This window comes from Macrosteles quadrilineatus, unplaced genomic scaffold (assembly GCF_028750875.1).
Source record: "Macrosteles quadrilineatus isolate MER2022 unplaced genomic scaffold, UCM_ALF_1.0 Scaffold_8__2_contigs__length_117827958, whole genome shotgun sequence".
NCBI lineage: Eukaryota > Metazoa > Arthropoda > Insecta > Hemiptera > Cicadellidae > Macrosteles > Macrosteles quadrilineatus.
Window position 1 is genome coordinate 13173893 of NW_026542601.1, and position 16483 is coordinate 13190375.

Below are 16483 nucleotides of genomic sequence, written 5' to 3' on the forward strand. Positions count from 1 at the left end.
TATCAATTGATCTGTTAACATCGCAGCAGATAACAGAATGAGAAATATAATAGTCAGATTTCCGATATAATTATTCATTTGTTTGCAGGTGGCCGATGTACGAATCATACTGTATCGATTACTGATTGTTTTAGAATCAGGTTTAAATGTATCTGAAAATTATATTGTATCTCTGATTTGTAGCAAAATACTTGCCCAAAATAAAAATAAAATTTGATGTCTATCTAACTGCTAATGGTAAAATAGTCTAACATAAAAAAATAGATTAGAAGACGTTTAGCAAAATACATCCGATGATTTTAATTATCTTCTCAAAGTCATGGTTCCCACCGTACAATGCATTATTCGCTTTTGGCTTAGCGAATGTTGGCAACAGCATTATGTTGGAACACCCCTTTGCAAAAATGTTAAAAGTAAAAATTATGAAGTAAATAATTTATTGTAACTTTAGCAAAGGGTAATATTTATGAAGAACAATGGACCAGCCTGAAAAACTAAGTATAATGTAATAGTTAGTCATCTATATAAGACGTAGGTTTACCATACAATAATACCCATAAAAGTATACAGCATAATATGTTAGTGACACTTTCTAGCCTATAAAATGTTAGTATGATTACAAAAAAGTAAATCAGACATTTTTATGAAGTATGTTACCGTAGTAACATTGCACAAAGCTGAATAGTGAATTATTAACATTACAAAATCTTTGTTTCTCACATGTATCAAATGACAAAAGAAAAATACCAAAAAAGTTCAGTCTATGAAGTTGGTGAAACTGTATCTCAAAAACATCACAAATTGTTGCTGATCATATTTTTAGCTAAAAGCATATGATACCAAAGCAAAGACAACTAAAATAGTAAACATTAAGTTTTTTATGGTTCTCATGTCACAATAAGGTAAAATATTCATATCTTGAAACCAAATAAATTAAATTATATAATTACATAATATATTAAAATACATAAACTACTTTACTCTAAGATAATAGTAATTAACCTAAAATTAAAATGGAATTAAATTTATTAAAGCTCTCCATCTACTACATAAATCGTACAAACATATCAAAGTATTAACCGAAGCATCAGCGTCCCTTGTCAAATTTGATTTGTAAGCAACTTGACAATGTAACATATGACTCAATTACTAGAAGACGCTGCCATCAGGTGCGCCTGTTACTGATTGTTGCAGAGGCAGCCTACAGCTGATGACCGCATTAATATTGCCTGATGACGGTGTCTAATCATCAGTTGTGGGTGGCTTCATTAGATATATATACCGGACGGTTGCACTTAGTGGCCAGCATTGATTAAATTATTGATCATCTGGAAAATGTGGTTATTGTATGATATTAGATTTATTATAGAGCTATGAGGTTCCTTATTGTGAAGGGAATACATCTTTGCCATTTTGAACTTTGTTTTTGTGTATAGTATTTTTTAAAACAATGTTATTCATATCTTGCTATTAAGTTATTATGTTCTCAGGAGTACAATCATCATAAAAAGAAAATTCAGTCAAACTAATGAAGGTATTCTAAAATAATTCCAAAATCTTTACTTTTCATAGCACTATTCAATGGACATTCATGGAACTTAAGATTTTTACCCTTTTACAAGAAACATGTTTTTACAATAGGTACATGAGTTTGCATAAATACTGACAGTCATATTACTTAAGGCAAACTATTAGGCTGTAAACACCTGATCCAGCCTCACTGTAAGGTGTCGTGACTGACCACCTGTGGGAGGTGCAGTGTGTACCCTCAGGAGCCAGGAGCCCTCCAGTAGTTAGGGAATGTGCCAGAGCTAACAGTCAAGTCACTACTGTCTACACTACACTACCTTTGTCACAAACCATCCCTTCTACACCTGAGCCAGCCTCACTGTAAGGTGTCGTGACTGACGACCTGTGGGAGGTACAGAGTGTACCCTCAGGAGCCAGGAGCCTTCCAGTAGTTAGGGAATATGCCAGAGCTAACAGTCCAGTCACGACTGTCTACACTACACTACCTTTGTCACAAACCATCCCTTCTACACCTGAGCCAGCCTCACTGTAAGGTGTCGTGACTGACGACCTGTGGGAGGTACAGAGTGTTCCCTGAGGTGATCAACATCCAGGAGCCAGGAGCCCTCCAGTAGTTAGGGAATGTGCCAGAGCTAACAGTCCAGTCACGACTGTCTACACTACACTACCTCTGTCACAAACCGTCCCTTCTACACCTGAGCCAGCCACTCTGTAAGGTATCGTGACTGACGACCTGTGGGAAGTGCAGAGTGTTCCCTGAGGTGATCAACATCCAGGAGCCAGGAGCCCTCCAGTAGTTAGGGAATGTGCCAGAGCTAACAGTCCAGTCACGACTGTCTACACTACACTACCTCTGTCACAAACCATCCCTTCTACACCTGAGCCAGCCTCACTGTAAGGTATCGTGACTGACGACCTGTGGGAGGTGCAGAGTGTATCCTCAGGTGGTCAACACCCAGGAGCCAGGAGTCCTCCAGTAGTTAGGGAATGTGCCAGAGCTAACAGTCAAGTCACGACTGTCAACACTACACTACCTCTGTCACAAACCGTCCTTTCTACACCTGAGCCAGCCTCACTGTAAGGTGTCGTGACTGACGACCTGTAGGAGGTGCAGAGTGTTCCCTCAGGTGGTCAACATCCAGGAGCCAGGAGTCCTCCAGTAGTTAGGGAATATGCAAGAGCTAACAGTCAAGTCACGACTGTCAACACTACACTACCTCTGTCACAAACCATCCCTTCTACACCTGAGCTAGCCTCACTGTAAGGTGTCGTGACTGACGACCTGTGGGAGGTGCAGAGTGTACCCTGAGGTGGTCAACATCCAGGAGCTAGGAGTCCACCAGTAGTTAGGGAATGTGCCAGAGCCAACAGTAGAGTCACGACTGTCAACACTACACTACCTCTGTCACAAACCATCCCTTCTACACCTGAGCCAGCCTCACTGTAAGGTGTCGTGACTGACGACCTGTGGGAGGTGCAGAGTGCACCCTGAGGTGGTCAACATCCAGGAGCCAGGAGTCCTCCAGTAGTTAGGGAATATGCCAGAGCTAACAGTCAAGTCACGACTGTCAACACTACACTACCTCTGTCACAAACCATCCCTTCTACACCTGAGCCAGCCTCACTGTAAGGTGACGTGACTGACGACCTAGGGAGGTGCAGAGTGTACCCTCAGGAGCCAGGAGCCCTCCAGTAGTTAGGGAATGTGCCAGAGCCAACAGTAGAGTCACGACTGTCTACACTACACTACCTCTGTCACAAACCGTCCTTTCTACACCTGAGCCAGCCTCACTGTAAGGTGTCGTGACTGAAGACCGGTGGGAGGTGCAGAGTGTATCCTCAGGTGGTCAACACCCAGGGGCCAGGAGCCCTCCAGTAGTTAGGGAATGTGCCAGAGCCAACAGTAGAGTCACGACTGTCTACACTACACTACCTCTGTCACAAACCGTCCTTTCTACACCTGAGCCAGCCTCACTGTAAGGTGTCGTGACTGAAGACCTGTGGGAGGTGCAGAGTGTATCCTCAGGTGGTCAACACCCAGGAGCCAGGAGCCCTCCAGTAGTTAGGGAATGTACCAGAGCCAACAGTAGAGTCACGACTGTCAACACTACACTACCTCTGTCACAAACCGTCCCTTCTACACCTGAGCCAGCCTCACTGTAAGGTGTCGTGACTGAAGACCTGTGGGAGGTGCAGAGTGTATCCTCAGGAGCCAGGAGCCCTCCAGTAGTTAGGGAATGTGCCAGAGCCAACAGTCAAGTCACGACTGTCAACACTACACTACCTCTGTCACAAACCATCCCTTCTACACCTGAGCCAGCCTCACTGTAAGGTGTCGTGACTGACGACCTGTGGGAGGTGCAGAGTGTACCCTCAGGAGCCAGGAGCCCTCCAGTAGTTAGGGAATGTGCCAGAGCCAACAGTCAAGTCACGACTGTCAACACTACACTACCTCTGTCACAAACCATCCCTTCTACACCTGAGCCAGCCTCACTGTAAGGTGTCGTGACTGAAGACCTGTGGGAGGTGCAGAGTGTACCCTCAGGAGCCAGGAGTCCTCCAGTAGTTAGGGAATATGCCAGAGCCAACAGTAGAGTCACGACTGTCTACACTACACTACCTCTGTCACAAACCGTCCCTTCTACACCTGAGCCAGCCTCACTGTAAGGTGTCGTGACTGACGACCTGTGGGAGGTGCAGAGTGTACCCTCAGGAGCCAGGAGTCCTCCAGTAGTTAGGGAATATGCCAGAGCCAACAGTAGAGTCACGACTGTCTACACTACACTACCTCTGTCACAAACCGTCCCTTCTACACCTGAGCCAGCCTCACTGTAAGGTGTCGTGACTGACGACCTGTGGGAGGTGCAGAGTGTATCCTCAGGAGCCAGGAGTCCTCCAGTAGTTAGGGAATGTGCCAGAGCCAACAGTCCAGTCACGACTGTCTACACTACACTACCTCTGTCACAAACCGTCCCTTCTACACCTGAGCCAGCCTCACTGTAAGGTGTCGTGACTGACGACCTGTGGGAGGTGCAGAGTGTACCCTCAGGAGCCAGGAGCCCTCCAGTAGTTAGGGAATGTGCCAGAGCCAACAGTAGAGTCACGACTGTCAACACTACACTACCTCTGTCACAAACCGTCTCTTCTACACCTGAGCCAGCCTCACTGTAAGGTGTCGTGACTGACGACCTGTGGGAGGTGCAGAGTGTACCCTCAGGAGCCAGGAGCCCTCCAGTAGTTAGGGAATGTGCCAGAGCCAACAGTCCAGTCACGACTGTCTACACTACACTACCTCTGTCACAAACCGTCCCTTCTACACCTGAGCCAGCCTCACTGTAAGGTGTCGTGACTGACGACCTGTGGGAGGTGCAGAGTGTACCCTCAGGAGCCAGGAGTCCTCCAGTAGTTAGGGAATGTGCCAGAGCCAACAGTCCAGTCACGACTGTCTACACTACACTACCTCTGTCACAAACCGTCCCTTCTACACCTGAGCCAGCCTCACTGTAAGGTGTCGTGACTGACGACCTGTGGGAGGTGCAGAGTGTACCCTCAGGAGCCAGGAGCCCTCCAGTAGTTAGGGAATGTGCCAGAGCCAACAGTCCAGTCACGACTGTCAACACTACACTACCTCTGTCACAAACCGTCACTTCTACACCTGAGCCAGCCTCACTGTAAGGTGTCGTGACTGACGACCTGTGGGAGGTGCAGAGTGTTCCCTCAGGTGGTCAACACCCAGGGGCCAGGAGCCCTCCAGTAGTTAGGGAATGTGCCAGAGCCAACAGTAGAGTCACGACTGTCTACACTACACTACCTCTGTCACAAACCGTCCCTTCTACACCTGAGCCAGCCTCACTGTAAGGTGTCGTGACTGACGACCTGTGGGAGGTGTAGAGTGTACCCTCAGGAGCCAGGAGCCCTCCAGTAGTTAGGGAATGTGCCAGAGCCAACAGTAGAGTCACGACTGTCAACACTACACTACCTCTGTCACAAACCGTCCCTTCTACACCTGAGCCAGCCTCACTGTAAGGTGTCGTGACTGAAGACCTGTGGGAGGTGCAGAGTGTACCCTCAGGAGCCAGGAGCCCTCCAGTAGTTAGGGAATGTGCCAGAGCCAACAGTAGAGTCACGACTGTCAACACTACACTACCTCTGTCACAAACCGTCTCTTCTACACCTGAGCCAGCCTCACTGTAAGGTGTCGTGACTGACGACCTGTGGGAGGTGCAGAGTGTACCCTCAGGAGCCAGGAGCCCTCCAGTAGTTAGGGAATGTGCCAGAGCCAACAGTAGAGTCACGACTGTCAACACTACACTACCTCTGTCACAAACCGTCCTTTCTACACCTGAGCCAGCCTCACTGTAAGGTGTCGTGACTGAAGACCTGTGGGAGGTGCAGAGTGTATCCTCAGGTGGTCAACACCCAGGAGCCAGGAGCCCTCCAGTAGTTAGGGAATGTGCCAGAACCAACAGTAGAGTCACGACTGTCAACACTACACTACCTCTGTCACAAACCGTCCTTTCTACACCTGAGCCAGCCTCACTGTAAGGTGTCGTGACTGACGACCTGTGGGAGGTGCAGAGTGTATCCTCAGGTGGTCAACACCCAGGAGCCAGGAGCCCTCCAGTAGTTAGGGAATGTGCCAGAGCCAACAGTAGAGTCACGACTGTCAACACTACACTACCTCTGTCACAAACCGTCCTTTCTACACCTGAGCCAGCCTCACTGTAAGGTGTCGTGACTGAAGACCTGTGGGAGGTGCAGAGTGTATCCTCAGGTGGTCAACACCCAGGAGCCAGGAGCCCTCCAGTAGTTAGGGAATGTGCCAGAGCCAACAGTCAAGTCACGACTGTCAACACTACACTACCTCTGTCACAAACCATCCCTTCTACACCTGAGCCAGCCTCACTGTAAGGTGTCGTGACTGACGACCTGTGGGAGGTGCAGAGTGTACCCTCAGGAGCCAGGAGCCCTCCAGCAGTTAGGGAATGTGCCAGAGCTAACAGTCAAGTCACGACTGTCAACACTACACTACCTCTGTCACAAACCGTCCTTTCTACACCTGAGCCAGCCTCACTGTAAGGTGTCGTGACTGACGACCTGTGGGAGGTGCAGAGTGTATCCTCAGGTGGTCAACACCCAGGAGCCAGGAGCCCTCCAGTAGTTAGGGAATGTGCCAGAGCCAACAGTCAAGTCACGACTGTCAACACTACACTACCTCTGTCACAAACCGTCCTTTCTACACCTGAGCCAGCCTCACTGTAAGGTGTCGTGACTGACGACCTGTGGGAGGTGCAGAGTGTACCCTCAGGAGCCAGGAGTCCTCCAGTAGTTAGGGAATATGCCAGAGCCAACAGTAGAGTCACGACTGTCTACACTACACTACCTCTGTCACAAACCGTCCCTTCTACACCTGAGCCAGCCTCACTGTAAGGTGTCGTGACTGACGACCTGTGGGAGGTGCAGAGTGTACCCTCAGGAGCCAGGAGTCCTCCAGTAGTTAGGGAATATGCCAGAGCCAACAGTAGAGTCACGACTGTCTACACTACACTACCTCTGTCACAAACCGTCCCTTCTACACCTGAGCCAGCCTCACTGTAAGGTGTCGTGACTGACGACCTGTGGGAGGTGCAGAGTGTATCCTCAGGAGCCAGGAGTCCTCCAGTAGTTAGGGAATGTGCCAGAGCCAACAGTCCAGTCACGACTGTCTACACTACACTACCTCTGTCACAAACCGTCCCTTCTACACCTGAGCCAGCCTCACTGTAAGGTGTCGTGACTGACGACCTGTGGGAGGTGCAGAGTGTACCCTCAGGAGCCAGGAGCCCTCCAGTAGTTAGGGAATGTGCCAGAGCCAACAGTAGAGTCACGACTGTCAACACTACACTACCTCTGTCACAAACCGTCTCTTCTACACCTGAGCCAGCCTCACTGTAAGGTGTCGTGACTGACGACCTGTGGGAGGTGCAGAGTGTACCCTCAGGAGCCAGGAGCCCTCCAGTAGTTAGGGAATGTGCCAGAGCCAACAGTCCAGTCACGACTGTCTACACTACACTACCTCTGTCACAAACCGTCCCTTCTACACCTGAGCCAGCCTCACTGTAAGGTGTCGTGACTGACGACCTGTGGGAGGTGCAGAGTGTACCCTCAGGAGCCAGGAGTCCTCCAGTAGTTAGGGAATGTGCCAGAGCCAACAGTCCAGTCACGACTGTCTACACTACACTACCTCTGTCACAAACCGTCCCTTCTACACCTGAGCCAGCCTCACTGTAAGGTGTCGTGACTGACGACCTGTGGGAGGTGCAGAGTGTACCCTCAGGAGCCAGGAGCCCTCCAGTAGTTAGGGAATGTGCCAGAGCCAACAGTCCAGTCACGACTGTCAACACTACACTACCTCTGTCACAAACCGTCCCTTCTACACCTGAGCCAGCCTCACTGTAAGGTGTCGTGACTGACGACCTGTGGGAGGTGCAGAGTGTTCCCTCAGGTGGTCAACACCCAGGGGCCAGGAGCCCTCCAGTAGTTAGGGAATGTGCCAGAGCCAACAGTAGAGTCACGACTGTCTACACTACACTACCTCTGTCACAAACCGTCCCTTCTACACCTGAGCCAGCCTCACTGTAAGGTGTCGTGACTGACGACCTGTGGGAGGTGTAGAGTGTACCCTCAGGAGCCAGGAGCCCTCCAGTAGTTAGGGAATGTGCCAGAGCCAACAGTAGAGTCACGACTGTCAACACTACACTACCTCTGTCACAAACCGTCCCTTCTACACCTGAGCCAGCCTCACTGTAAGGTGTCGTGACTGAAGACCTGTGGGAGGTGCAGAGTGTACCCTCAGGAGCCAGGAGCCCTCCAGTAGTTAGGGAATGTGCCAGAGCCAACAGTAGAGTCACGACTGTCAACACTACACTACCTCTGTCACAAACCGTCTCTTCTACACCTGAGCCAGCCTCACTGTAAGGTGTCGTGACTGACGACCTGTGGGAGGTGCAGAGTGTACCCTCAGGAGCCAGGAGCCCTCCAGTAGTTAGGGAATGTGCCAGAGCCAACAGTAGAGTCACGACTGTCAACACTACACTACCTCTGTCACAAACCGTCCTTTCTACACCTGAGCCAGCCTCACTGTAAGGTGTCGTGACTGAAGACCTGTGGGAGGTGCAGAGTGTATCCTCAGGTGGTCAACACCCAGGAGCCAGGAGCCCTCCAGTAGTTAGGGAATGTGCCAGAACCAACAGTAGAGTCACGACTGTCAACACTACACTACCTCTGTCACAAACCGTCCTTTCTACACCTGAGCCAGCCTCACTGTAAGGTGTCGTGACTGACGACCTGTGGGAGGTGCAGAGTGTATCCTCAGGTGGTCAACACCCAGGAGCCAGGAGCCCTCCAGTAGTTAGGGAATGTGCCAGAGCCAACAGTAGAGTCACGACTGTCAACACTACACTACCTCTGTCACAAACCGTCCTTTCTACACCTGAGCCAGCCTCACTGTAAGGTGTCGTGACTGAAGACCTGTGGGAGGTGCAGAGTGTATCCTCAGGTGGTCAACACCCAGGAGCCAGGAGCCCTCCAGTAGTTAGGGAATGTGCCAGAGCCAACAGTCAAGTCACGACTGTCAACACTACACTACCTCTGTCACAAACCATCCCTTCTACACCTGAGCCAGCCTCACTGTAAGGTGTCGTGACTGACGACCTGTGGGAGGTGCAGAGTGTACCCTCAGGAGCCAGGAGCCCTCCAGCAGTTAGGGAATGTGCCAGAGCTAACAGTCAAGTCACGACTGTCAACACTACACTACCTCTGTCACAAACCGTCCTTTCTACACCTGAGCCAGCCTCACTGTAAGGTGTCGTGACTGACGACCTGTGGGAGGTGCAGAGTGTATCCTCAGGTGGTCAACACCCAGGAGCCAGGAGCCCTCCAGTAGTTAGGGAATGTGCCAGAGCCAACAGTCAAGTCACGACTGTCAACACTACACTACCTCTGTCACAAACCGTCCTTTCTACACCTGAGCCAGCCTCACTGTAAGGTGTCGTGACTGACGACCTGTGGGAGGTGCAGAGTGTATCCTCAGGTGGTCAACACCCAGGAGCCAGGAGCCCTCCAGTAGTTAGGGAATGTGCCAGAGCCAACAGTCAAGTCACGACTGTCAACACTACACTACCTCTGTCACAAACCATCCCTTCTACACCTGAGCCAGCCTCACTGTAAGGTGTCGTGACTGACGACCTTTGGGAGGTGCAGAGTGTACCCTCAGGAGCTAGGAGCCCTCCAGCAGTTAGGGAATGTGCCAGAGCTAACAGTCAAGTCACGACTGTCAACACTACACTACCTCTGTCACAAACCATCCCTTCTACACCTGAGCCAGCCTCACTGTAAGGTGTCGTGACTGACGACCTGTGGGAGGTGCAGAGTGTACCCTCAGGAGCCAGGAGCCCTCCAGCAGTTAGGGAATGTGCCAGAGCCAACAGTCAAGTCACGACTGTCAACACTACACTACCTCTGTCACAAACCATCCCTTCTACACCTGAGCCAGCCTCACTGTAAGGTGTCGTGACTGACGACCTGTGGGAGGTGCAGAGTGTACCCTCAGGAGCCAGGAGCCCTTCAGTAGTTAGGGAATATGCCAGAGCCAACAGTCAAGTCACGACTGTCAACACTACACTACCTCTGTCACAAACCATCCCTTCTACACCTGAGCCAGCCTCACTGTAAGGTGTCGTGACTGACGACCTGTGGGAGGTGCAGAGTGCACCCTGAGGTGGTCAACATCCAGGAGCCAGGAGTCCTCCAGTAGTTAGGGAATGTGCCAGAGCTAACAGTCAAGTCACGACTGTCAACACTACACTACCTCTGTCACAAACCATCCCTTCTACACCTGAGCCAGCCTCACTGTAAGGTGTCGTGACTGACGACCTGTGGGAGGTGCAGAGTGTTCCCTCAGGTGGTCAATATCCAGGAGCCAGGAGCCCTCCAGTAGTTAGGGAATGTGCCAGAGCTAACAGTCCAGTCACGACTGTCTACACTACACTACCTCTGTCACAAACCATCCCTTCTACACCTGAGCCAGCCTCACTGTAAGGTGTCGTGACTGACGACCTGTGGGAGGTGCAGAGTGTTCCCTCAGGTGGTCAACATCCAGGAGCCAGGAGCCCTCCAGTAGTTAGGGAATATGCCAGAGCTAACAGTCCAGTCACGACTGTCTACACTACACTACCTCTGTCACAAACCATCCCTTCTACACCTGAGCCAGCCTCACTGTAAGGTGTCGTGACTGACGACCTGTGGGAGGTGCAGTGTATCTGTAGGAGCCAGGAGTCCTCCAGTAGTTAGGGAATGTGCCAGAGCTAACAGTCCAGTCACGACTGTCTACACTACACTACCTCTGTCACAAACAATCCCTTCTACACCTGAGCCAGCCTCACTGTAAGGTGTCGTGACTGACGACCTGTGGGTGGTGCAGAGTGTACCCTCAGGAGCCAGGAGTCCTCCAGTAGTTAGGGAATGTGCCAGAGCTAACAGTCCAGTCACGACTGTCTACACTACACTACCTCTGTCGCAGAACGCTGCCAATAAACTTCATCCTTTCACCGCTGAAGTGGATTGTAAATGCTCAATGACTTGTTATAGCAGTCTGTTGGCTTTATAAATTCAAATAAGAAGCTGTTTGAGCATCCAACAGTGACGTGTATAGACTGGAATTCTGACATGCATTATACAGTAGGAATAAGTGTTACCACCACGGGATGAACAAGCTGTTCTATTTCTTGATAGAGTTGATTGGTGCTGTTATATCATTCAAGAAAATGTAATTCCCATGGTTTTGACCAATGTTGCTGTTTTATCAAAGTACGTTTCATGAACAAACTGAAATAACACGAATTTAATTTAATAGTTAGTTATTGAATATTTACGATGTCAGTTCAAATTTTGATTTTACTTAAACGGTTCCATGATTTACCAAATATGTGATGACTATTCATGAAAGATCAAAATCAAGCGAAATAAGAATTAAGGACAAAGGATACTATCTACAATTCCAATCATAAATATTTATTTAGATGTCATCAATCGAGATATGCTATATGTTTTAATTGGATATGATGGCTTCCTCATTGGCTAGATCTGGAAGATAAAATACTGGCCAAGGCAAACCATTGAAACCACAAAGGACAACAAGAATCCTAACCACAAAATGATTTACAAAACCTCTTTCACACCGTAGCATTATATTTCATTTAGTGGTTCCAGTTCACATGACACCCTCCTTAACTTATCATCTCTCCCATTATCACAGACATTAAAGACAATATAGTGAGTAGGGAGGAGACAAAAAGATGGAAAAAAGTTGTGATCACACGGGCAGAGGGGTTTTATTACCTACATCACGGAAGAAACTCGAGTGGGGAACAAAAAATAAACCAGAAGGGCTTGAGGCAGCTGTGGCCGGGGCAGCGGTTGTATAATTACAGACTAGTTTTGAGAAGGGGCACCAGGTCAGGTGTCCGAACTGGGATTTCATAACTGGAAAACTGAGGAATATGAAGGTGTTTATAAACAACAAAGTACACAAACAGTTTCTAACAATCAAAAAATCTTCTTTGAGAGCAACTTCTCGAGAGAATACTTAAATTCAGGTTGGTGCAATACTGTTTGAAACCCATTTCATACAGCCACATGCACCATTATCGCTTTACCATTATCATTACTTGAGACAAGTACATGTTGCTGCAGAATATGAGTCTAGGATGATCGTTTTTGCCTAGGGCCAACTCTATTGCCAGGACGGGTAAAAGTGTTTAAATATTTTCACATATGAACATTGAAAGACATAAGAGGTTCACAATCATAGCGTACAAACTAATTACGATATGTATACTGTACTATGTAGAAGGTACGGGACAGGTTTTTGCGCCTTAACATTTAAACATAATATTTAAACTGTGTATTATACAGTTGAACCGAAATGAGGAAACAGCTTGACGATTGCAGGCGTTGTTAATCAGCTGATTGCATACGCAATGTTTACATGTTGGAATTAATCGCTTCAAACAACCGGGGAACGCGATTACAAATTATTTGTTCCTAGTTGAATATGCAACTATCAGTCACGTAAGTTTATAATTTGATGTAATACAAGGATATGTTATAATTTGCTGTAATAAGTAATACAAAGTCGTCGGTCGATAATTTGAAATTACATTACTGATTTCCGTTATTTACTCTTTTAATTGAATATTTCTATCAAACAGGGTTCTATCAAACCAAAATTAATTACGGCTTTGGTTAATTTGTGTCTTGTATCCTTTACTATTGGTAGAACTAGACATATCATTCCTATGTTAAACTATTAGTCCGTTTTGTACATAAAAAAGGTGGTAGTTGAATTGAGACACTTATCAACAGTGATGATGTAAACAATAAAATCTATCAAATGGGCAAACCAAAATCAAATTAAAATGACTGCCTATTGGGTCTGATTATTATTGGAGTGTCCAATCGAAATCGGTCACCACTTGCCATATTTTTTGTATATTTACCGTCTTGTGAGTAACAGTATTTTAAGCGTAAATATATGTTTTAAGTGTTATAAGACGTTTCTTTTATTTACTTTCAGTAAATTTAATAACACGTACAATGCTGATCAAGAAGTTATTATATCATTACACAAACGTGTAAACTACTTCATATCGTCTTATATGCCATCTCAAACTTTAAAGGACCAAAATTAAACAAAATTTTATTTTGACTGCAGCACGATCTGAAATGCTTTATTCAAATATTTTATGTTTTGACTTGTAAAAACTGCTACAGTTCATCCATATCGATATCTGCATACTTCAGCGACCAAAAGTCAACGCTTATGCTTCCAACGAAGATAATTCATCTTACCTTACATCTGTTTCACAACTTTCTACACGATATCTTCCATCTGAACCTGTACAAGGATAATCAATAAACAAACAGCCAGCGGCGTAGTTGGCCCATCTGCCCACGTTTGGCCTGGAGACAGCATGATCTAGATGCGCTAGACAGAGACGTGAGGCTCGCTTGCCCTCCAACCCTCCTCTCGTGCCAGCCAAGTTTCATCTCGCTGGTCCAGTGTGTGATTAGAGATCGGTGATCGCAGCTTCCGAGCTATCCTTCCTCAGGCGATGATATATTAGCCTAACTAGCCACTTTACATAGCCTATGTGATCTGACACCAGAACTAGGCTGAAGACGCTGGTGAATCTGATAAAACCGCGGGATTTGTGTTGTAGGTACAAGATTTGTTATCAGTTTTGGTGTTCAGAGGCTGAAAACTACTTCCTGTAATTTAAGGAAAGTGTAGCAGAAGATTAGTAGGAGATTTATTAATTCATTGAACTTGCGCAATTCAATTATTCTTGAAATGGAAGTAGGTGTTATCCGTTCAGTCCTCTAAGGTCTAGGTTTTGAGATTTTAATCTTAGTTTCTTCTATTTTCCATCAAAATATACTTATTTTCCCCTCATAACGACCAGAAATCATACAAATGATTAATCTTAACATTATTTCTTCATGTTCAAATTTGGGTAAGTAATTGGGTAAGGTGTTATTTGGGTTCAAATGGGTTGGGTAAAGTAATTTTCCAGCTTTCCCGACATTCTTGAAAGCAAGTATTCACAAGGGCCCTAATCCAATTGAACATCAAATAAAAGAACTCTCTAAGTTCAAAACCACCTACACCCATGTACTTTGATTAGTTACAATGCTTTAAAGACTACATCAGCATTTGCATGCAAAACAGTATGCGTAAATATGCTAAAAGTCCCTCAGAAACAAGAAGCCCAATTTAAAAAAGCCGCAAATGCATTAAGATTTGCTGATAGCCTAACAATCCAGTCCATGAAACAGATGGCCATATTAGCGAATTGACACCACACCCACAGCCCTGCCACAATAATGGTGGTAATAAATACTTGGCCAACCTTTAATGGTGATACATGGGGTGTGCTGACACAAGGGAAAGCAAAACAGAGCGAGGACAGACTGTACGATCAAGTGTAACATTGAGAGTTGCGACACAAGTGCTTGAACTGACTGACAGGTCGACAAGTCGATGACGTCATGAGCTGAAGAGAATGCGATGAGGTGCAGAATTGTGAATTTAGGGGGAACTTTAGACCAAAAAAGGATTGATGGGTTGATAAGTGTATCACCACATTAATGTTTTGTGGAATTGTGTAATTTAACTTGATTTGTAATCAGGTCATCAATTTTACGTTGTCAAACCTACTATCAATGAGTACTGAAGTTAATTAGAGTCTTATGGTTGTTGGATCTGTAGTTTGATGATATTCGATTGCATACAAGTTATTTGAAGGCAAAGATGGGTCAGCTAAAAGATTTAAGATGGTTCTTTGATCAGGATAATTTACTAAATGCCCATATAGGATATTGACAACCCTGACAACATACACATTCGTAATTGTAAAGGTAATTTGCGAAACTTTCAATAAGCACAGTTGTAATGTGAATTACTATACTTACTTCAAACCGTATAAAGTAAGTCGGGGCAAAATGAAGTTACTCCACTCACGTACAGTTTCAGAATCGAGTATTGGACACTTTACAGAACTGCCACGTTCCACCGAACATTTTTCAACCTTCGTTCTGAACAAGACGTCACTACATTGCTTGATTTCCATTGTTGAAACAATGTTTGCAAATTGTTTACTCACAAGAATTTGATGAAAAACCATTACATAAAAAATTGCAGAATTATACAACAATTATTTTGTAAGTCATGATCATAGTTGTCAAGTACTTCGTTAATTTCCTAGTATATTTGAAATCAATACGTTTATCAAGACGCAAATTTATAATGCAAATCCATTGTTAACAAAAAATATAACTGATTTATAGCCTATGTTTATTTCTCAGCGGCATAGAAACTTTACAGTGGCGAAAACTAATGTTTAACAGGGTTTTCCCTTATAAACTTATGTATCTTTTTGTCTAAGGCATGATTCCCGGGATCTAACGTGATAACCATTTTACTTGATTGGATACGATACGCACTCTTTACATACAGTGAAAGAATTAATTAATAGTAATTTTTTTATTTATTGTTGTATATGTTCCTCATCATTGGTATTTTTTCAGACAGAACTGCCTGAACCCTCATAAGTTAACTCATAATTTAGAGGTCATGTGTAAGAGAGGGCCATGTGGCCCTAACTTTGCCTGATTACATAAATCATTTTAATTTCATTTCATTTCAACCCTAGTCATGATTAAATCTAACGTGGACCTATTATTAGAAATCATAATGGATTTATGGACTAACGACAAATAGCAAGGAAGAAATCAACTCTACTTTGAATCGAACCGTCGGCCATCAGATTTAAGACAATTACTATAGCTCGATTTGCCAGAAGACCAACATAACAAATAATTGCATGCTGTAATTACCTATAAAACGTTACACTTAAATCATTGCAAAATATTAAAACTAATCTTGAACAGTTCCATTCATTCAGTAAGACGGGGGATGTAAATAAAACAATACACAATAATATTTTATAGTTTCCAAGTTCTAATCTAATTCCCAGGATCCTCCCGTGCACATCAAGATGAACAAAAAGTCTTCTGCCACGCGGTTCATACCCCGCGGGCCCACGCCGCTCCGCTCCTCCCATCGTACACCCGCTACACCAGGTCCAGGATTTATGGAGCAGCAGCTATCTCATGAAACACGCTCACTTCCTCGCCTTCAGCCTTCAGTCAGCACCAGCGCTCCTCGCGGCGATCTGCGGAGTTATGCCGTCCTGTTGTAGTAACTCCCTCATCCGGCGGACGTTACAAGCAAGGGCAAGAAAACTGATGGGAACTATGTGAATTTAGAAATAGAAAGTTCTGAGGAGTGGATAAATTATGTTATTGTGGTGGAATGGTATATTTCATTACTAGGACCGAAAGTGGCATTTTC